Genomic DNA, 24214 nt, shown 5'->3' with positions numbered 1-24214 from the left:
TTAATACTATTTATCATATCCCAGAAATTATTGAAAACATATGTTGAAAAAATGCCGATTCCACATAATGAAGTAATCTAATCACACTGACCAGACTTAGCTTCAAAACAATTTTGCTCACTCAACTGGATTTAAAGTCATTTGTTCTAAACTTTTTTTGATGGAAAATTGTCCAGTGTATTGTACCAGAAATGGATAGTTTCTCTTTTAGAAAGAGCAGTTCTAAGTCCTAGACTGTGAGCCATTATTCCCTCTTTTGAAGAGAAAATGGAATTACTGCAAACAACAGAGAAATTAGCCTTTATACAATAATGTTCCTATCAAATTCCCCTAAGCAACAAAATTGCTATTTAACTGCTCATTTAAACTGTTGCAGCACGGAATTCCCATACAAAATGGGTCAATAGGAAAAGAGAAACTTAGGAACATAAGTAGTAGGAATCGACCTTTAACACCTCACACCTGCTCTGCCTTTCTACAATATGGATAATCTTCTACCTCATTACCACTTGCTGTGTTATCCCCATATCCCAAAATCTCACCTATGCCAGAGGTGTGTATAAACATCTCTGAGCACGTATATTAGAAAACAGTTTTTTTCGAGGAAACATCTGCAAATCCCAGTTAAAAATCTTCATGTTCCAATATGTCCATTCTTGCGCTGCCACTTACATTATGTTTGTTTTCCCTTTTCTTGATGTTTACAAAGTATCGTGAGAGAAGTGGAAATTTCAAGTTGAGGGGAAGTGTTGTGGCTGTGATAGACAGTTATCAGGTCTGAGGTGGAGGGGGGGTATCTCTCTGGCTATTGGTTTTGGGGCACCGGTGTCAGGTGCAGGAGTAGTTGTCAGATCCAGGTTTTCCAACCACCAGCCAGCAGCCATCCAGTCTGGGAGGTTAGGGAAAAGCCACGTACGCCAGGTCTTGAGGGTGTGTTTAAATTGTGTTAGAGATGGGGAGCATAGGAGAGAGGGATTTGGTGTGCAGGTGTCCAAGGAATGTATAAGGTCAAGGTGATGATGCTAGGGGGGTAAACAGTGAGTCTAGCATTCAGTTTAATGGCTACCTCAGATTCTTAATAGTTTTTCAATCCTCCAACTTTTCCTGGATGAGTATTAACTTAACTGTATCAGAACCCTCTAAATTCCCCAAACATAATGTGTACATTTGCAGGGGGGGGAGGGAGGGGGGGGGGGGTCCAATTTAAAGGGATTGTCAACCAGAATCTTCTATTCCCAGGGCAATTCCCAAAAGGTCAGATGTATCTGGGATTCTCCACAGTGTCAGTGCACAATTCCAGTCCATGCCATTGAAATGACTTTCTGGCGACCGGAATATCTGAACCAATATTCTTAAAAGAATAAGCAGGGTAGATGCAAATACTGGCAGGTCTACAACCAGACAACGTAATCTCAAACTAAGGAGCAGGCCATCTATGAATGAAATGTTGATGAACCTCTTCACCCAGAGGCTGGAAAACATTTAGAATTCTCTACTCCATAATGTGGTAGAAGCTGGGTTTTTGAGCACGTTTGAGTCAGACCTCGATAGATTTGATTTGGAGGTATCGGTGTTGGACTGGGGTGGGCAAAGTTAAAGAGTACACAACACCAGGTTATAGTCCAACAGGTTTATTTGGAAGCACTAGCTTTTGGAGCGCTGTTGATGAACCACCTAATGAAGGAGCAGTGCTCCGAAAGCTAGTGCTTTTTAACTCAATAGATTTCTATTAGTAATGACTTGAATGGATATGGGGATATCCATTAGGTGGCAATAAATATACTGTGCTGAAAAATGTGTTGCTGGAAAAGTGCAGCAGGTCAGGCAGCATCCAAGGAGGAGGAGAATCGATGTTTCGGGCATAAATGCTTCTTCAGGAATCCTCACTTTCTCCTAATAAATATACTGTACCCAACACAATGGTAACTCAGCCTGTCTGTTGCCTGCCTATCAGCTTATGAAGTACTGACAGGCACCACAAAGTGAGTTCCTTGTCCTATCAGGTGCCTCGATACTGGTGCATCAGGTTGCTAGATATTGTGAGCCAGTTAAAGTGCAGCAATTTCTGGGTCCTGGGGATCACCGATTGAGGCCTACTGTGGAACAGATCCAGGAAATGGAAAGGAAGATTTCTTCATTTCCGTTTTGTCACAGGGTGGGGTTTGCAGAAAAAGTAGGGGACGGGGGTACTGAGGCAAGGACAGAGGCCATCCCTTTGCCCGCCATCCATGCCTCTGGTTTCTCCCAATCTGGGGCAATTGGAGGCAATCTCCCTAAACTTTGCAAGCATGTCACCTTGGTTTCTGTGCCAGAACTCGCCACCTTTTTCACCCGCTAGGGAGGCAACTGATTGGGGCAATGGTGTCTTGAGGTCTTTGTGTGGTGATAGATTGACCACTCAAAGGAATTATTACAGTTTCCCTTTATAGTAAACTCACCCAATTATTTCTGCCTGCAATGTGAGTAATGATTAGTGTAAGGAAAGAGGCAATCAGTCATGAAGTTTGTTAGATTTGATTTCTCTTCATCCTGTGGTATTATTACTAGGCCTTTGCCCTACTATGCAATGCTCATTCTTCCTACTTTGAATGTTTTATTGACTACATCAGGTATCTTCTACACCAAAATGAACACAACTAACCCTTTATGGGGTGCAGCTTGGCTTTAAGTAGAACAGATTAGCTTTAATTGATTTACAAACCAGGGTCGTAATATAACATTCTTTTATTCATTTATGAGATGTGGACATTGCTGGCTAGGCCCACATTTATTGCCCATCCCTAGCTACAGAGAGGGCAGTTAAGACTCAACCACATTGCTGCGGGTCTGGAGTCAGAGACAGGTCAGACCAGATAAGGATTGCAGTTTCCTTCGCCAAAAGCTATTAGTGAACCAGATGGGTTTTTCCTGATAATTGATTCATGGTCATCAATCTCGATGCCAGATTTTTATTGAATTGTTATGGTAGGATTTGAGCTTTAGTCCATGAAACAACACTTGGATCCTCTGAATTAATAGGCCAATAATAATACTACTAGACCATCATCTTCCCTTATAACTTAATAGCATGTTTAGCTGAGACCCAGTTTATCTTCTTCTGTAGATACAAATGATCCCATTGCATGATCTTGAAAAATAGAAATGGGCAGGCATGATGAAACCCTCCGCTCCTAATCTAATTTTCACCTGTCTGATACATGCCACATAGTGAAGTTAAAAACATCATGTACAATTATCAAAGTTGGAAAAAAGGAACTTGGACATTGGAATATACAAACCAGATGTATTTCAGGGAGCTGCTTTTGGCAGAGAAGGAGAGGGAAATTTGTGACTAGAACCAGCTGGATTAAATTTTCTTTCTCTCAACTTATCAGGAACGAAGAGTGCCTGGTTACAAAGCTGATTAAAAAGAACTATTGGAACACTAAGAGCTCAACGGACAACTTAAATATTTATACTTGCTGAGGATGCAAGAGATCAATTAAACAAACATGGCCTCAAGATAAAATCCTTACACCTCAAAGACTCCTCAACGATGTAAGTTTGCTCCCTGAGCTGAAAGGTTTGTTTTCAGACTTTTCGTCACCATACTAGGTAACATCATCAATGAGAGTGTCCGGTGAAGCACTGGTCTTAGTGATTCACTTCCCTATTTATGTGTTTGGGTTTCCTTGGGTTGGTAATGTCATTTCCTTTGGCAATGTCATTTCCTGTTCTTTTTCTCAGAGGGCGGTCATCAGGATACAAGTCAATGTGTTTGTTGATAGAGTTCCGGTTGGAATGCCATGCTTCTAGGAACTCTCATGTGTGACTCTATTCGGCTTGTCCTAGGATAGATGTGTTGTCTCAGTCGAGTAGTGTCTTTCCTCATCTATATGTAAGGATACTAGTGAGAGTGGATCATGTATTTTTGTGGCTCATTGATGTTCTACACTACATTGGGCAAACAGGTAGAAAACTAGCCACCAGGATACATGAACATCAACTAGCCACAAAAAGTTGATTTAACTTGAACTACTGTACTCCAATTGTTTTCTCCAACTTGATCAAAAGAATGAACATTGTTTGTGACTGATTAAAAACAGACAAAAAAAATGCACTAACCATTAACCACAAAGCTAAAATTTCTGTTCAAATATTAACTAAAGCACAGCTCCTCCTAAAGAGAGGAAAAGATCGACATTAGCTCAGGATATATCACTGATGAGTAAAAAAGTCGAATTGCCAACTAAACTCAAAGCAGATATCAAAGGCAAATAGTTAAAACTATTTATATCAATATTCAAAATATGAAACAAGATCAGAAAATACTGGAATAGACCAACAGGATAGCCAGCAACTGAAAACAGGAAAGACATGTTAAAACATATATTAATGTATGAAAACTCTTCATCAAAAGAGTCAGCTGAGTGAAGCTTCATTATAGAAAAAAACAAGAGATGCAGTAGGAGTGTGCCAATTAATTTGTCAATGAATTTTTTACTTGTTTTCTCACTTGTATTTTATTTCAGCTGTTTATTCACATCATTACTAATCCAAATTGCTTCGGCCTGCATCTATTCACATATTATTTACAAAGACGGCACTGAAGTTTCTAAGAAATTGCAGATTTTTAATCAGATAGAGGTTGTATAACCTTTCAGTCATTTTATTGTGCCTGTCATTGGGGAAAACCATTGATGATAATACAGGGTCATTCTGCTACAATGTGACAGTTGTGTTCCTCTGCAACCTCGCGCTATAGAAAATTGAGCTATTGAAAACTGTTATGGAAAATAGCACTGTAGAAGCTCGCTAATATAAATTCGCTATATCCATTCAGGAGAAAGTTTGCGTTATCCAAACAACATCCACAATCGTCTATTGCCTTACAGCCAATTTACGCTGATGAAACACGTACTAAAGCAGATGAACCTGTATGGTCCACATTTTGAACACTCCATCATTCAAAGACTGCAATAGCCGAGACCGTTATTTTTCGTATGAGAATTAAGGACATCTATTTGATTCTTCAAGTGGATGTACAACATCCCTTGGCACTATGTGAAGAAGACTAAGTAGTTTTATTTTAGAAGGTCCATCCAATTTGATTCAATCAGCAAACATGGACATTCATGTTGCTTGGTACTTGTGTGAGTGTGCTGTGCTCTGACTACAACACAATCGTGAGCACATTTCAGAAGAAATCATTTTTTAAAAATGAACAAGTGTTTTCCTTTTACAAGGAATGTGAGGACATAAAAGATTTATGAGACACATTCCTGGAATCAGAGATTTCAGTGCTGTAGATAAGTTGGAGGAACTGGGACTGTTTTCCTTAGAGAGGGAGAGAGAGAAAATGGGAGACTCAATCGAGGTGTTCAAAATAATGGGGAAGAGTCAAGAAGCAGAGAACCCTGATTTATAGTAATTAATAAAGAAGCAACAGCAACATAAAGAAGATATTCCTAATGTAGCGAATGGTTGGAATCTACAATTTTGGTACTTCCTTGAGAAAAGAGAATTGGAAAATTATTCAAAAGCTATAATGTGCATGGCCACCAGAGAAGGTGGGGAGATAACCTGTTGCTGCAGACAGTCAGCTTGGACACAATGGAATGAAGAGTGTCCTTTTTATTGTAGCCACTTTATGATTCAACAGCTCTGTATTGCCAATGTGCTTTCAATTAAATTCTTCATAGCTTCCATCCTCTGCGACAACATGATTCTGACTCTGGGTGGTTCCACAGGAAACTGTAACCCTCAGGGATCTCACCCCAAATGGTGCTAATCCAAACATGACAGCGTGAATCTTTGTCGGATATTCAACCATGGAGTGCATCATGTTGCACAATTCTGCTTTTGTACAGCATCAGCATTTGCGGTTTTCAGGATCAATGGAAATCAGGCGTCAGAAATATGCCTGGCATCTTCTGTTTCGCCTCGTGCAGTCCCGATTGTTGCTGCCAAATGCAGTGCAGCCCGAACTGAATTTGTCCAACTCAGCACAGAACATAGACTGTATGGCACAAAAGCACCAGAACAGTAAAGAGTTCCTTTTTTTCTTGCTGTATGTAATGAAATGCATTTACACTTTTGCTGCAAATACCATGCAGAGGAAACCACTAGCCTCTGGGTGGTATCTTATCCCAGAACAGCTTTGTGAAACATGTTTTTAGATTTAAATTCTGCACACTGCTGTCCAATCTTTTCTTTATTTAACACAAGTTCTAAAAAGACCAGTACTCAGAACCCATCGAAATGATCAAATCTTCTGAAAACTTCTGATTTTTTAAAGAAATGAAAGTGAATTTGGTCCAATTGCAAGTTATTAACAAGCTGTTGTTTTCTCAACATTTCTTGGTAAAATTAAGGAGTTACAGTGGAACACACTTACAGGTTTTGGAATAAATGCCACAAGAAAGTTTCAAAACAAACGCTGTAATTCTCACAAATTATTTCCAAGAGAACTAAATTCCTGCTGTCTAATCAAAGATATGAATTGATCACTTACAGCTGAGGAAGCGCCTGCAGATTGGAACTGTCCGTATCATGTACAGAATGTGTTCTCACGCAACGCTTCTTCTGTACAGTGTACTATTCATTCCTGTTCATGCTTACAGAGGAGACAAGTAATGAGTTCGAGGATCAGCCTACTCATTGGAGGATATTGCTAAAAGCAAATGTAATTCTTCTGTTAAATGACAGATGAAATTCCATTTCATTGAGCTCGCCCATGCCCCTCCCCTTGAATCACTCTTTCCAAGCACTGCATAAATGTCAATTATGCTGTTGCCAGTACCTGATCTTCAGCCTGAGTCTATGGCATGAAATAATTAATGGAGACATTATTATTGGAGTTTTTATGTCCAACTCTACTGGGGACTAACAGACTGCACAAAGTGACTTAGAAAGCCAAATCAAGCTGCAGTGCAGCTCTTTCAGTTTCATTTGTACCAATTCTCAAACATTTTAAGGCATGATTATTTAACCTCGTCATATCTTGGAACTGCACTCAATTCCAAAATATACCCATGGTATGACAGTAAAACAGAAAGTAAATACAATTCATTTTACTTTGTCCATATCCTCTCACTTTCAGTTCCTTATCCCCAATCTTACTTTTGTTTAGACTTCAATTTGATCACATCCATTTATGCTGCAACACAGAATCTCCAAGAAGAATGAATCAGACCATCTCCCCTTGATGTTCAAACACATTACTGCACTGAATCTCTCAGTATCTGTCTATTAGTCAGAAACTTAACTGGATCCACCAGAACAGGTTAGAGTCAATCAGTTTTCAGCAAAGAATTTACCTCCTGACTGACCAAAGACTGTCCTCTGTCTACAAGGTGTAAGTCGGCAGTGTGCTGGAATGTTTTTCACTTGCCTGAATGAGTGTAAATCCATCATCATTCATGAGGCTTGACACTGTGCTTGGCAAAGCAGCCTGTTTTAATATTATCCTATCCATCACCTTCACAACCAATGCACGGTGAGCAATTGGTTCCATCTGCAAGAAGGACCACAGCAATGTGCCAAGCCTCCTTCAACAACACCTGACAAACACTCAAACTCTATCATTGAGAAGGACAAGGGCAGCAGAATCATGCAAACGCCAGAACCTGCAGGCTCCACTCCAAGCCAACACACCATCCCGACTTGGAGCTACATTGTCATTCTTTTATTGTCACTGCATTGAAATCATGGAATCTCCAACCTAATAGCATTGGAAGCATACCCGCAAAGATGGGCTACCGTCTTTCAAGTGGAATTGTTACCTATATTTAGAGATGGCAACAAATATTGACATTGACAATGGTATCCATAACATGTGAAGGAACAAATAAAATTCAACCTGTTATATTCCTTGACTTACCTGAAAATATGTTGTGCACAGGCGACATTTCTCCTGACTTGGTGCCAAGTTGTTCATGCGAGTGCTAATTTGGTTTGACCACTCCTTCCAGCGCTGAGGCTCAGTAGCAAGGACTGGGAATATTGTCAAGTGAGGATGGACTGAGAATCCTATGCGGCATTGGGGGTGGGGTGTGGGTTCATAGGCCAAAGATGGCACAATGGCTCAGGGGTTAGCACTGCTGCCTCACAGGGACCTGGGTTCAATTCTAGCCTCAGACAACTGTGTGGAGTTTGTACATTCTCCCTGTGTCTGCATGGGTTTCCTCCGGGTGCTATGGTTTCCTCTCACAGTCCAAAGATGTGCAGGTTAGGTGGATTGATCATGTTAACTTGCCCATGGTGTCCAGGGATGTGCAGCTTAGCTGCATTAGCCAATGGGACATGTGGGGTTAGGGCAGTAGGATCGGGGTTGGTTTTAGATGGGAGGGTTATTGTGGACTCAATGGGGAGAATGGCCTGCTCCCACACTGTAGAGGTTCCATGATCTATTCTATCATTAATTTTCTTGATACTAGATTATCATTTTGGAGTTTGTGAGTTCAAAGTTATGTTTGCCATTTATAAATTAGATCAATACGAGAAAGAGATAACCACAGGCAGGATGTTTCATATAGTGGGATTTCATGCCATGCTAAAGGAAGTGTTGATGGGAGACACACGCCCAATTATGTCAGTTGATCCACAATGGGTCAGTGAGGGAAGGGAGGGCTGGTGGTTGTGATGGCAAGACTAGGCAGGAATGGCCCACTGGGGACAATGACAGACCTTCATCGGTTAGTCCACTGAAGATAGTGGAAAGACCAATGATTAATTCTATGGTCACATTCTCGCAGGAGATCATGAAATAGTGCCCCATGAAAATTGCTGCAACATCTTCAAACCCAACTGGTTCAATAATACCCAGAAAGCTAAAAATCTAATCAAATTGGATTTGATTCTAGTCCATACCATCAAATCAACAAGAGATAAGTACTTTAAAACAGAAGGTATTTTTGTCAAACAAAAATGTGCTGCTGAGTTTAGTTTTTAAAAGTTTGGAAGATTGACATAAGAAGAGAATCATATATTGGTTACAGCACATCCCATTGTGACCATGTTGGCTCTCTGCACGAGCAGCTTAGTTCATTCCACTTCCTCACCTTTATTCAGTAGTCTTACAACCTTTTTTTTGTTTCCAGTCCCAGAGCAATTATTTTCTGAAAGCTGTGATTGAATCTTCCTCCACCACATAAGCAGGAAGTACATGTGAATTCCTAACAATGTACAGTGTAAAAAAAGATTTTTCCTCATATCCTCATATCCTCTTTGGCTCCCTTGCCACTGAATTCTTTGGTTCTCAGCTCTTCTACTAATAGCATGCTGCTTTCTTTTATCCACTGTTGAAACCGTTGATGATTTTGAACTCACACACCAATTCTCCTCCTGAACTTTTCTTTCTCCAAGACAACAACCCCAGCTTCTCCAATCCATCCTTGTAACCAGACCGTCTTATGGCTGGAAACGTTCCCATAAACCGACTCAGCACCCTTTCTTAAACAATCCTTTCTGAAATGTAATGCTTAGATCTTGACTTAATATTCCAGGTAAGTTTGAATCAATTCAGGGTCAACATAACTTCCATGCTACGAGAGAGTCATGGAGTTTTTATAGCAATGTAAGAAGCAATTTGGCCTGTTGTGTCCACACCAATCATCAAGCAGCCATTTTTCTCATCTCATTTTCCAGCATTTGACCCATAGACTTGTGTGCTATGGTGTTTCAAGTTTTCATCTAAATATTTCTGAAACATTTTGAGAGTTGCTGCCTCTACCGCCCTTTTAGGCATTAAGTTCCAGTTACACAAAACCCTCTGGGGGAAATCATGTTTCTTCAAATCCCCTCTAAACCTCCTGCTCCTTCCCTTTAAACTCTGCCCCTAGTTATTGATTCCTCAATTAAGGGGACAAGTTTCTCTCTATCTAGCCTATTTGTACCCCTTAGACCTTTGTATACCTCAATCAGATTCCTCCTCAGTCTTCACCGCTCCAAAGGAAACAAACTCAGCGTATCAAGTCTCTCTTCATAACTGAATTGCTCCAGCCCCCCAACATCCTGGTGGAACTCCTCTGCTCCCTTTCTAGTGCAGTCACATCCTCCCTATAGTGTGGCAACCAGTCCTGCACACAGTGTTCCAGCTGTGGCCTAACTAATATCTTATACAACTCCTTGCTCTTGTATTCATAATCTCCGTGCTTTTGTATTCAGTGCCTTGACTAATAAATGCAAATGTCCCACAAGCTTTTTAACCACCTTATCTACCTGTCCTGCTGCTATGGGCATGCATGTCAAGGTCCATCTAATACTTTGCACTTCCTATCATCCTACTGTGAATTCTGTACACACCCTGGCCTTATTAGCTCAAAATATATGATCTCATACGTTTTAAAATAAGTTCTATTTGCCGCAGTTCAGCCCATCTGACCAGTCTGTCTATATCGTCCTGTCGTTGTACGCTTTCCTCCTCATTATTTATGACACCGCTAATTGTCATGGCATCATGATCATACCTCCTAGATTCATTTCCAGATTATAAATATACACAACAAGATCATGTGACCCAGCACAGAACACTGTGGTCCATCACTGGATATAGGCATCCAGACACAAAAAGTCCTTTCAACCATTATCCTCTGCTTTCTGCACTAATTTTGCATTCAATTTGTTAAATTGCCATGAATCCCCTGAGTTTTGCAACCAGTCTGCCATGTGAGATGTCATTATAAACTGAAATCCATGTAGACTACATCAAATGCACTATCCTCACCAGCACACCGAAGGGTCAGAACCGAGGGAGCTCCGCATTGTCGGAGGGTCAGTCCTGAAGGAGATCCACACTGTTGGAGGGTTAGCCAAGGGAGCTCTGCACTATCAGACTGTCAGTGCTGCGAGTTCTCCACACTGTGGGAGGGTCAGCGCAGAGGAAGCTCCGCACTGTGGGAGGGTCAGCGCTGAGGGAGCTCCACACTGTGGGAGGGTCAGCGCTGAGGGAGCTCCACACTGTGGGAGGGTCAGCGCTGAGGGAGCTCTGCACTGTTGGAGGGTCAATGCCGTGGGAGCTCAGCATTGTCGGAGGATCAGCGTCGAGGGAGTTCCGTATTGTCAGAGGGTCAATACCAAGGGAGCTCTGCACTGTCAGAGAGTCAATGCCAAGGGAGCGGGCACTGTCAGAGTCCCACACTCCCCCTCTTTGGGGTTCCACACTCTCTCCTCAAAGGGTCCCCACATTCTCCCCACTCTCACCTTGTGACCTCCTTACCTCCTTAAAAATTCAATAAAATGTGTTTGACATGATCTTCCCCTGACAAAGCCATGCTGACTATACTTGATTAATCCTTATCTTTCGAAGTGGAGATTAATTCTATCCTATAGAAACTTTTCTGATAGTTTCCTTACCATAGATGTTAGACTCACCGGTCTGTAGTTCCCTGGTTTATCCTTACCATTTTTGAATAATGGTGCCATATTAGCTGCCCTCCAGTCGACTGGCACCATCCTGTAGCTAGCAAGGAATTGAAAATTAATGTTAGAGACCCTGCAATCTCCTCCTTTGCCTCCCACAGCAATCTTGGCTGCAGTCTGGGCCAGGTGAAACCACTAACTCATTCAAGAATACCATAATCTCCCTCACTGATCTATATACTAGCATCATCCTCCTCTACAATGAATATAGGGCTAAAATTTACAATTCATCTAGAAACTTCAGCAATGTCTTCTGGCTCCACTTTAATTGCCACTTTGATCTTCGCTTTTACCTGCCATTAACATATGTTGGAAGGGTCAAAAAGTGTGGCACTGGCAAAACACAGCAGGACACAGGCAGCATCCGAGCAGCAGGAGAATCAATGTTTCAGGCATAAGCCCTTCATCAGGAATGTGTTGGAAGGATTTACAAGTTGATTCTGAGCCTGTTTGGCCACATTATGAAGACACCTTTCTTGGCCATGAACTGCTAGCTGAGACCTGACCTGAGAGCTTCTTGCTCAGTAATGCTAGCTGGGACAAGAACTCCTATAGGTTTCCAATACAGATCAAGAAAAGCAATGGTTTCCATCCTGAGAAAGGTCCAAAAGACTGAATTTGTATTCTACGAAAGGTAATGTGAGTTATTTGCAACATTCCAAGCATAATTTATTCAATGATAATGAGGAAATATAATTTCTTGTCCTAGAATTAAATATACTTGGCAAGTATTGACAATGCCTGAAATTCCTCATTGCATTCACTGGTTACTTCCTCCACATATTTGCTTTCACAAGGATTAAAATGATATAACAAATGATGACTATTCATTTCCTGTTTGTCACATCAACCAACAGATAATTTCACCCCTCTCCTTGATTGCTACCTCAGGTTGAACAAAACTATATTCAACTTCAGTACGCTATTTCACAGCAAATCAAGTTTCTACTTGTAAATTTTCTGTCTTCTGCTTGTACCTCCCCAACAACCTCAGGTCCCATCTATGCGTCTTTTATCAATAGACTTAATTAATCTAAGTTTCTGGCCAGACTTCTATTCTCCACGCTTCATGCTCAAAATATTTTTGCTCATCTGAAACTGTGCTGATTAAATACACTTTTTTCCAGTACCTTACCTCAGAAGAGGGCATTAAAATCTGGCCTGTGTGTCTCCTCTACAAATGATGAACTTATTGGTCAAGTAAATACATAGTTGTTTAGTGTGTTCATCAAGGACTGGTTCGCTGTAAATGGCGGCTGCACAAAACAACTTTCTAATTGTTTTTGTGCAAATACAATTGTAACAGATTATGCCAAATCCAACTCAAAACATAAAAGCACATTGCTGTTGTGTTGGTAAATGAGCAACAGTCAAAGTTAACTCATTCTTCAAGAAGCTAATGCTTTGGCTTCAAGGTTTACTTGAGTCTGTGGAGAGATTGGATGAGAGCGAAGTGGGAGAGGATGTTCAAATGGGAAACTTGAAAAGATAGGGTTCCCAGATATCTTACTGAAATTAACGGCAATTACATTTTGTCACCAGGTTTCCTATCCAATACTGCCCAAGCTGACAGGTTTCCTGCACGCTGGGCACGGATGCAACTGTGCATCTGAGTTTGATGTCATAGTGGAACATTGGTGGGACATCACAAGTGGGGTCACACAATTCAGTGGAATGCAATGTCGCAAGGGAGTGGAAGATCATGAAGGGGTGGGACATCATGAGGGAATGAGACAGGATGAGGCAATGGGGCTTATTAAGGCAGTATGACATTGTCAGGCAATGTGACATGGTGAGCATTATGGCATTTAGAGGGAGTGTGACAGTACAAGAAAATGGGACAATGCAAGGAATGGGACATTGCAATGGAGGTATACTTTACACAGGAATCATTGATCATGTGGAGGTTAGTCCAACATGTGATACAGTGTATAATTAGTTTGGCATCACTGCCCATGTGGTTCTCCTTGGTCTGGGTTGTTGACCATAGAGTCCTGATCATGAGGATATAACCATGTTGGGACTGCAGGCATCACTCTTTCTTCTCTTTCTTTCCAACAGTAATCAAGGCACTTAATTCACGGATCTGGCCCTTCTCTTCTCCTTTACTCCATTGGGATTTCCGAAGCCCTGGATTTTCAACATCCATTAAATTCACACAAAAATACCTCTATTTTGAATGCATACAATGATTGCATTCTGAGGGTGAATTGGTTACCTACCATTGACCTGTCTCCTTTAAAGCAGAAACTAATAGGTTGGAAGCAGGCGTTGGAGAATTTTAAAATTTATATTGTTACTTCCCTACCTCCAACCCACCATTTTGGGATTGAAATACCCCAAGACTCTGTAACTGTGTATTGTATTTTTTGAAATAAAATTGCATCTGTCATATGCTAATCTATTCATTTGACTTTCCAGATTGCTGTGAATGCTAGGAGTGAATTCCAATAGGGAGTATCACTTCCATTTTGCACATCTTGAAGAAGTGTCCTGTTTCAATGAATGGAAACATTACAATCTATAGGCCCACAGTTTCCTGCAGTGTGCTAGTGTACTAGAGTCCCACATCACACTGGAACTAAAGATTGCAGAACCACCTCCTCTAGAGAATGAGACATCGACATTAAAATGCTCATTTATCAATGCTGGGAACACTAAAAATAAGATGGCAAGTTCAGAAACAGTTGTGACAGTTGGGAATAATTATTTATTGGGAAGATCAGACAATGATTGAAAACAAAGAATGCCAATTACTTCCATATTGAGGGATTGAGTACAGAAAGAAGACAGAGGATAAAGAATACATTTGATTTGAAGTTCCAAATAAACTGAAAGGTCACAAACAGGATTAGGGGAAGTGACAGCCTAGTGGCATTATTGCTGGACTTTTAATCCAGAGACCTGGGTTCAAATCCCACAAAGATGAAATTGTAATTAAAGTCAACTCTAGAATTAAGAGTCTGATAATGACCATGAAACCATTGTCAATTTTCAGAAAAGCCCATTTGGTTCACTAATTCCCTTTAGGGAGGAAACTGCCATTCTTACCTGGTTTGGACTATATGTAACACCAGGCACGTAGCAATGTGCTTAACTTTTAACTACGCTCTGGGATGTGCAATAAATGTCGACCGAGCTAGCAACACCTTCATCCCATGAATTAATTTTAAAAATTCAACATAGTAAAAGGCCATTTGGCCCACCTAGTCTATGGCAACATTCATGTTTCACACAAGCTTCATTCTGCTTCCTTTTATGCCACACTGTCCACATAATCTTCTATACCTTCTTCTTTGATATACATGCCTAATTTTCCCTTAAGTATAACTAGCACGGTCTTCACAATAATGTGTGAATTCCACATTCAACACCTCATTTTTCAACTGGCGAAATTGTTGCAAATTCCCTTTTTGGGGCTTGATAGGGGCAGAATGATTGGGAATAGAGGTCCACAATTCTGGGAAGGACTGAAGCAACACTACAATTAGCAGGGTGGAGGCCCAAGGTTCTCAGTGAGGGGCTGCTGAAACATTCCTGCTTCTTCAAAGGCTCATTTAAAATGGTTTGCCCCTGCTGGAACTGACAGCTCATGCATCCATTTCACAACCAGATTTCCCAAGCTTTGAGGAATAATTCATTTCAAGTCAGGCCCCCAAATGCGCATTTAAAGATGTTAATGAAAATTCCAGGCTCTTTGTACAAAAGGCAACAGGAGCTTTCACGTCGGGTTGTGATCACCATTTTGTGTGCCCTAAGGGATAACCTTCAAATTCCTCCATTTTGTGGTAGTGACCAGCAAGCTTTGCATTCAGGTAATCAAAGCAAGTTGGTGAAACTGGGACCAACTTAGAGGTGATAGTAGAATCAAAGCAAGGACACTAAAAATTACTGAAAGAGCTAAAAACTGTGAATGGACAAAATAACTGAAAAATCAGAAATGTACAGTGTCACACATGGCAAGTGTGGCATGGGAGTCAGGCTAAGCCCAGAATATGAGCTCTGACTTTGAGAAGGGGCTGGGTACATATGTAGGGCATTCTCTGAGCATCCTGCAAATTGCCAGGATGTTCTGTCCACTGGTACCCGGGCAGCAGGTGATGATGTTAGGAAGGGACAGTAAGAAAAAGGAAGTAATCGGCTCTGTGAACCCCTTCAGTGCAAGGAAATGTGTCTTTGGTGGATTCAGGAAGCATCTCAGGCCTGAGAAACTGGAAACACCAGTTACGATCTGTTTGGCAAGGCAACTTGGTTTGCTTGGTTAAGGATAACTATCAAAAGGTGTACCATGAGTGAGCCAGCTCTCAACTGTGTTTCTGCTCTTTGAGAACAATGTTTAGCCAAATTATGTTTTACAAGGGTGGGAAAGGGGATAACAGGATAATCTATTGAGAATCTAGACCCATACCCCTGTGGAATTCATACCCCATCAATTCTCATTATTTAACAATCAACCTGCTGATTGAAGAGGAGTTGAGATCTCAAAGGGTTTTATTTGTTTTAAATAGAGGTGAGCAATGATCACTGTAAGTAGGTTTTTTTTCATAACAAGTTTACAGGGGAATAGCTAATGTAGATGACGAGAAACATTTACCTTCAGCAGAGGGGTTAATAACCAGGGCCACAGTTTTAAATTAAGGAACAGTAGATTTAGAAAAGATTTGAAGAACCATTTTTTTCACACAAAGGGTGGGTGTGTAACTGGAACTCACTGTCTGAAAGGCTGGTAAGAGGCAGGAACCCTCAAAATATTAAAGCAGTATAATGATGAGCATTTGAAATGCCAGAGTATACAGGATACAGGCTAAGTGCTGGATAGATACAAATAGATAAATGTTTGATGACTAAAATTAACTTGATGGACCGAATGGCCTTTTTTCTGTGCTATAAAATCTCTGTGACTCTAATTCATTTGCCTATTTGGTGCCAGAGAAATAAGAAGGCACTGACCTGGAACATTTGCAAAGAGTTGCACAAAACTTGAATATAACTGGAAAAAAGATATATTTTGTTGAAGCTTTTTATTTTGTATTCATCAGGGCAATTTGTAAGAAGTACCAAAATAAAGAGTAAGCACTATTCATACACGCAGCATTGGTTCTGCACAATATGAACTGCCCAAATGTTATGGCAGACTGCTGCAATTATTTTTAAATAGGTTTTCAATGTAACTCGTTTTCCATTTGTGAAATCCAAACAGAACTTGTACATCAATGTGCATGTGCTAATTTGAAATTGCCTGTGTATTCACCAATGTAACACTCAAGGAAGCCGAAGACATCTGTATTGCAGCTTCATATGTTGATCTAAATCCTTCTCCATTGCATGAAACAGTATTCCTTTCATTTGAACATTGGTGGCTCAGGGGCTATCTGATAGAGGTTTACAAAATTATGAGAAGCGTCGATAAAATGGATAGTTAGAATCTTTTTCCCAAGGTAGAAATAGCAATTATTAGGGGACATAACTGTAAGGCGAAAGGGGGAAAATCTAATGAAGATGTGAGAGGAATGTTTTTTATTCAGAGGGTGATAAGTGCCTAGAATGCACTACCAAAGGAGATGGTAGAAGCAGATGCATGAGCACTATTTAAGAGGCTGGATTAGTAGTGCTGGAAGAGCACAGCAGTTCAGGCAGCATCCAAGGAGCAGTAAAATCCACGTTTCGGGCAAGAGCCCTTCATCAGGAATACAGGCAGAGTGCCTGAAGGGTGGAGAGATAAATGAGAGGAGGGTGGGGGTGGGGAGAAAGTATCATAGAGTACAATAGGTGAGTGGGGGAGGGGATGAAGGTGATAGGTCAAGGAGGAGGGCGGAGTGGATAGGTGGAAAAGAAGATAGGCAGGTAGAACAAGTCATGGGGACAGTGCAGAGCTGGAAGTTTGGAACTGGGGTGAGGTGGGGGAAGGGGAAATGAGGAAACTGTTGAAGTCCATATTAATGGCCTGGGTTTGAAGTGTTCCAAGGCGGAAGATGAGGCGTTCTTCCTCCAGGCGTCTGGTGGTGAGGGAGCGGCGGTGAAGGAGGCCCAGGACCTCCATAAACAAAGTCATCCGCCTTCGCATAAACCAAATCATCTGCCGACATTTCCGCCACCTCCAAACGGACCCCACCACCAGAGATATATTTCGCTCCCCACCCCTTTCCGTCTTCCGCAAAGACCGTTCCCTCCGTGACTACCTAGTCAGGTCCACACCCCCCTACAACCCACTCTCCCGCCCTGACACCTTCCCCTGCCACCGCAGGAATTGCAAAACCTGCGCCACACCTCCTCCCTCACCTCCATCCAAGGCCCCAAAGGAGCCTTCCACATCCATCAAAGTTTTACCTGCACATCCACTAATATCATTTATTGTATCCGTTGCTCCCGATGCGGTCTCCTCTACATTGGGGAGACTGGACGCCTCCTAGCAGAGTGCTTTAGGGAATATCTCTGGGACACCCGCACTAATCAACTACACCACCCTGTGGCCCAACATTTCAACTCCCCCTCCCACTCTGCCGAGAAGGAGGTCCTGGGCCTCCTTCACCGCCGCTCCCTCACCACCCGACCCCTGTATTCCTGATGAAGGGCTTTTGCCCGAAACGTCGATTTTACTGTTCCTCGGATGCTGCCTGAACTGTTGTGTTCTTCCAGCACCACTAATTGAGAATCTGGTTTCCAGCATCTGCAGTCATTGTTTTTACTATTTAAGAGGCATCTTGACAGATACATGAAAAAGCAGGGAATAGAGGGATTTGGCCGAGTACAGGTAAAAGTTTTTTAGTTTAGAAAGGCATCATTGTGTCAATGCGTGCTTGGTGGGGCTGAAAGAGCCTGATCCTGTGCTGTACTGTTCTTTTTTCTTATGAGCTCAGCAACTCACACAGTTGAGTTGAGTTTTAAAGGTATATTATGGCCAAATGGTTACTGTTTCCATGGGATCCCACTTGGCCCAGTTCTCATGACATCTTTGTTGGATTCATGAAAATGTGTCTTTGCTGGGATTTCACTCAACTTCTTACCTTGCATAAATTTCCAATACGTAAATGGTAGTTTTGTTATATTTCAACCTGCAGCAATATATAATAATTTCCTTACATGTCTTAATGGGCACCATCCTGCACTCAAATTTATCTTTAAGATGTAACAAATGAGTTTCCTGTTTTTTATGCCCCAGTTGAAAAAATGGCCAGGAGTTTCACTATTACAACGCTACCTTCATTAGTCAATATATGCGTTGAGATTTTTACATTTCCATACATTTTAAGATTGGCCTTATCAGCAACTTCAGAAATAAGGCCCAAAGTATTAGCTCATCAAACAATCTTATTGCTGAAATAGGTCACAACAAAGCCATCCTGCTGAATAATAGTTACTTTGTTCAGTTAACTATTCACTGTATATCATGCAGACTCATGAATGGGCCTAAGGCTTTCTGTTTTGATCCTAAACTGTGCTCTGTCAGTCTCAAATTACAATGGGCTGAAAAGGTGAAATGAATTGTTGCACACTTCTATCATGTAATAGCAAAACAATAGATGTTCGCCATTAACAGGTTGCTGCTGTCAAGCTAAACATATGTTTTTACCAATTTCATAATTGATAATATAATATTTGAATTTCAGTGCTGGTGTGATGTCAGGTATGAGACCCATACAACTTAAAGATAGTGCAGGTGATATTAATGGCACATCCCCTTGTCTATTGGTAACAAGCAAGTTATTAACCGCATCCAACTTGCCTGTATTTGCAAAGCTCAAAACAGCATCCAACATTAGAGGTGATTCCGTGATTGGACAGCATTTGTTAATTAATCCTGACTGTGTGAAGAATTGGAGTTGACAGTTGGGTTCATAGGGCGGTGCAGTAACTGTACTGGAAGTTGCATATAATAAGCAGGCCTTGTTTGTTTTCAGACTGAATGAATGCATACATAAAATGCACCTATTTCAACTCAACAAAATATCTGGCACATGTTCTCTGGTTCATTTCTCAGGGCAAGGTCTTTCCTAATCAGAGTCAACCTGACTGGTTTAGAATTTTAGCAAAGCTTGAAGTTAACTGCCAATAATCATTAACTGGTGCATTCTCCATGGCAACACTACCATCAATCAAAGGTTCCTTGCCAACAAAATCAGCACTCTCCTCTCGTACAGTCTAAATGCTGTTTTCCCTTTACTTTTGTGTTCCTTGCGAATTGTCCTGATGAGTGCACGTCATAAACTTGGGCAAAATGTATATTTTTTTCAACAATGTTAAAATAGCTAAAGAGAAGTTGAAACAGACTTAGAGACATTGGTACATGTCAAACGTGTCAACCAACTTGAATAGATAGCTAGAACAGCAGAATACAAATGTGAACAAGTTGTAATCAAACTATATAGTGTACGATTAGCTTGCTCCCTCAGTCATGTCTAAATCTGGTCAACATGAAACAGGGGAAGGATTCAATCACTAGACAGGCTGCACAGGAGAGCTAGGGAACTGGCCCCTCATGTCAAGGATTTGAGTTATGAGGATGGGAGCAAATAAATTCACACCTTTCAGGCTGGAAGGAAGCTATTGAAAACATACATGTGTTGGATAATAATGAGTCAGAACTGAACAAGGGAGTCTAAGATTATCAGGGTAGACAGGAATGTGGAGTTGAGGCCAGAATCACATCAGCCATGGTCGTGCTGAATGGCAAAGTGGGTTCAAGGGGCTGAATGGCCTCGTGCTGCCTTTAATTTGTATATTTAAATGTTGTGAGGAAGACTAAATTAGAATGTGACTTTAAATTAAACTGTGATCATAAAAATAAAGCTTAAAATGTTAAGGATTAAATACAGCTTCAAGTTAGTAAAATATAACTTTGAGTCTGGCATCAAGAAGCCCTTGAATAATCAACATGCAAAATGGATCACCAGACAAAGTGGAATGGAATATATCTGAAAAGAAAATTAAGAAGCTATTAGCTGTGACATTAGAAGCCTTTTAATCTATTCCTGATAGACAGATTTGATGCAATTTGGATTATCTTTAAATTTATTAATACTGGGAAGATAGCACGATATATACATTGAAAGTAGTGGTAAACATGGCATATAGAAAAGACCGTTCCCCTTACGTTGAGTAGACACCTGGAATCATGTAAAATATAGCAGTTTTTTACAAGATCAGTCTGATAAGGCTCAGCTACTTCACAACGTAACAGAACGCAGTTCACAAGCAACAGCAATATCGAAATTATTGATTTAGAGTTAACATAGAATGAACGGATTCCTAATGAAGGGCTTTTTGCCCGAAACATTGATTTTCCTGCTCCTCGGATGCTGCCTGACCTGCTTGTGCTCTTCCAGCACCACTCTAATCTGAATTTCTGTCCAATGGCTCACCCCTTTAATTTTGTGGGGGAGTTCAATGATATACCTGTGCGCTCCTTCATTTTCAAGAACCTTTTTGATTAAGCCAATTAAAACACAAAAACAAAACACTGCAGATGCTGACAATCCAAAAAAAAACCAAGAAATGTCAAAAATTACTGAGCATATCAGCACCTGTGGAGTGAGAAGGAGAATTAAAAACAGAAAATGAAAATGTTTGTGTTTCTATAAAATATTAAAGTAGTAAAATGTCCCAAAGAGCTTCACGGGAATGTTATCAAGCAATAGTTGACACAGAACCACGTTGAGAGTTTTTAAGACAGTTAACTGAAAGCTTGGTAAAGGAGGTAGGTTTTTAGAGCATAGCAAATGTGAGCAGCAGTTTGCCATTTAGCATCTCATGGTGCTCCATGTTGAATTTAAGCATGAATGAGCTTCTACCTGAACTCCACATTCACTGGGTGGGCTAAAGTTGGACAGGTAGGGTAAGGAATTAGCAGCTTTGTGGAAGCGTTTATGGCTGTTGGGGGAATGCTGTTAAAGTATTCCCTACCTTCATATCTCCATGCCTGGCTGGTAAATTCTAATGCCTTGCGCGTTACTAGAAATACACCCACCTGAAATATTGGATTTACCCTAAGTCCAAGAGACATCAGTAATTGTTCCTGGGCCACCTTGTTTCCTTTTAGTCCTAGGAGGGGCTCACTAATATTTTCCAATGCAGCTGATAATACAGAGCTATCAGCTAATCAGAACAACTGGCAAATCTGAAGACCAGGACTTCCTGTGCCTGAGGGTGGAAGTCCCATGCTCACCAGTATGTTATCACTGTGGGCCAGTTGAGTTTCCAATTGGCATGTTTCAGATTGATTTTTGGACATGGGGTTTGAGAAATGGACCCCTTTTAAAGTTCATTCCCTCTTCACAGTTATAAATAGCCAACTGTTTACCTTGACACAATAATTTCTAGCTCTCGTCATTCTAGCCAACAGTAATTAATCGCTCAACATCCTGTCCTGTCAAGCCCTCAAGGAATTTTCAATATTTCAATCAGATCTTCTCGTTCTCCTCGATATCAGAGAATATCTAACTCATACTGTTAGATGTATGTGAATTGTGTTCAATTACATGTTGGTGATGAAGACTTAGTAGCTGGAGATTTACACGTGTCACCATATGTAGGCAGATTGAAATGCTTTTTTTGAATTTGGATATCCATGCTTGTAATTTGGAATTGCAAATAAATGCTTGTAAAAATGTATAATGATTGAGTCTATTTCTACATTTCTAGAAAAATAAAAACTCTGGAATACCACATACATTTTTCAGTTTCTCTTTAAAGGACATCCCTCTCATTGCAGAGAATCAATCAAGTCAACATTCCTCTCTAAGGCAATTCCTTCAGAAAGAAACTAAAACTGCAGACAGTATCCTGGATGTGGATTCAATAAAGGCATGGTAGATAATAATTGCTAAATTATTGCTGAAAAAGGCATATTTTGATAAATATTTTTGTCAATTCATAGGAATATCAGTTCAAGAGGATAACCAACATATGTACTGCAAGAAAGGAGAGAGACTTTGATTGATAGAGACATTGCCATGGAGAATGCAGCAACTAATGAAGATTGGCAGATAACTGCCAAATGCTGAGGTAATCTGGCCACTTTTCAGAACTAAGAATGACTGCCATAGAATTTGTGCAACATAAAGCAAGAAGTGATCTGATCAGGATAGCTGATCAGAGCAAGGTTTTAATGCATTAGATACCACAGATTACCACAGATGGGCGGCACGGTGGCACAGTGGTTAGCACTGCTGCCTCACAGTGCCAGAGACCCGGGTTCAATTCCTGCCTCAGGCGACTGACTGTGTGGAGTTTGCACGTTCTCCCCGTGTCTGCGTGGGTTTCCTCCGGGTGCTCCGGTTTCCTCCCACCATCCAAAGATGTGCAGGGTCAGGTGAATTGGCCATACTAAATTGCCTGTAGTGTTAGGTAAGGGGTAAATGTAGGGGTATGGGTGGGTTTCGCTTCGGCGGGTCGGTGTGGACTTGTTGGGCCGAAGGGCCTGTTTCCACACTGTAATCTAATCTAAATCTAAATATTTCAAAGGTTTGAGTAACAGGTGAAGCCAGCTGTTTCATACTGCTACTATGCAGTTGCAATATGACTGGAATTCTCCAGTAACAAGATGCTGCATCAAGCCAAAGAAATGTTCGACCTATCACACACAAGTAACATGATGTATGAATTTCAGTGCCAGTGTGCTACTTGGTCTTTAGGCCATACATCCCAAGACTAATGGGTCATATCAAACTCTTCAGCTGGTCACAACAAGCAAGATATTGATTGCATCCAACCTTGCTGTTCTTGAAAAACTCATAACACAATGTCCAATATTGGATATCGTTTGGCAATTGGACGATATTTGCTTGAAAGTCTTGAGAGTGCAAAGAACTACACTGGCATATAATTTAGGGTAGTCAGTCTGGTGCACTTGCTTATACTGGAAACTATCTATTTTAATTCAAACTCTTCTTCTGTTTACAGACAAAAAGAACTTATTTGTACACTCTGTACTTGTTTCAACTAAACAAAACAGGGGACAGCTATTCACTTGTTCATTTCTCAGGGCAATCCCTGACCATTTAGTGTCAACCAACCTAGTTTATAAGGTAAACAAAGCCTGCAGTTAAAAGTCAATCATCATTAATTGTTGTACTCTCCATGGCAATACCTGTACCAGTCAGAGTCCATTTGCCAACCAATCAGCATTCCTCTCTCATGCGGGATAAATGTTTAATTTTTTTTGAATTGGTATTTTTGTGAATTGTCTTGATGAGTGCAAGACAAAAGGTTTAGATAACATATGTCTTTTCTCAGCAATTCTCACACCCACCAAGTAACTACTTGATTAATTTTATACTCCCAGCAACTTGCTATAAAGACTAAAATATTATTTGCCTTCCTAATTGCTTATTACACTTGCATATTAACCATCTATGATCTGCATACAAGGAGTCCGACTGCCAGCATTTGCTAATAATCCACAATTTAAAAAATTTCCTGCTTTTCCACTCTTCTTAAAGTGGATGATTAAAGATTACATCCTTATTTTAACTATATAGCTTCAGACTCCAGCTTGATATGTTAGATAACTCTCCTCAGATCTTACTTTCACCTCTATCTTCATATCATCACCAAATGTGGATATATTATAACAGATCCATACATCTACTTTATTGTTATGGTGGAATTGGTTATTATAGCAAATGGTGAGCATTCTAACGTCGCATAAGCTGAAATCTTCTGTAAAAATCTGAAAGAAACTATACAAGGGAGGTAGAGAGGCATTAAGGATGAGAGAATCCAGATCCTATACCATTGGTAACTGAAGGTTAAAATCAGTGATACCCTGGAGTTCAAAATTAAAGGGACAAAGATAACCTGAAGGGCTCTGAGCTGG

At 40.8% G+C, this 24214-nt stretch overlaps 1 protein-coding gene across 3 annotated transcripts in view; it reads right to left on the bottom strand.

Annotated features, from left to right (window-relative positions):
• The window catches only part of LOC122551336 (collagen alpha-3(VI) chain-like), a 155488-nt gene extending 148862 nt beyond the window's left edge, over positions 1–6626 (bottom strand). For all 3 annotated transcript variants that reach the window (XM_043693063.1, XM_043693066.1, XM_043693065.1), the window contains exon 1: positions 6494–6626. The gene's annotated coding sequence lies outside the window, so the exon portion shown is untranslated. The remainder of the gene's footprint in view (positions 1–6493) is intronic.
• Between the last annotated feature and the right edge of the window lie 17588 nt (positions 6627–24214).

The sequence above is a fragment of the Chiloscyllium plagiosum genome, chromosome 7 (genome assembly GCF_004010195.1).
Source record: "Chiloscyllium plagiosum isolate BGI_BamShark_2017 chromosome 7, ASM401019v2, whole genome shotgun sequence".
Lineage (NCBI taxonomy): Eukaryota > Metazoa > Chordata > Chondrichthyes > Orectolobiformes > Hemiscylliidae > Chiloscyllium > Chiloscyllium plagiosum.
This window is presented reverse-complemented; position numbering and strand designations above follow the sequence as displayed.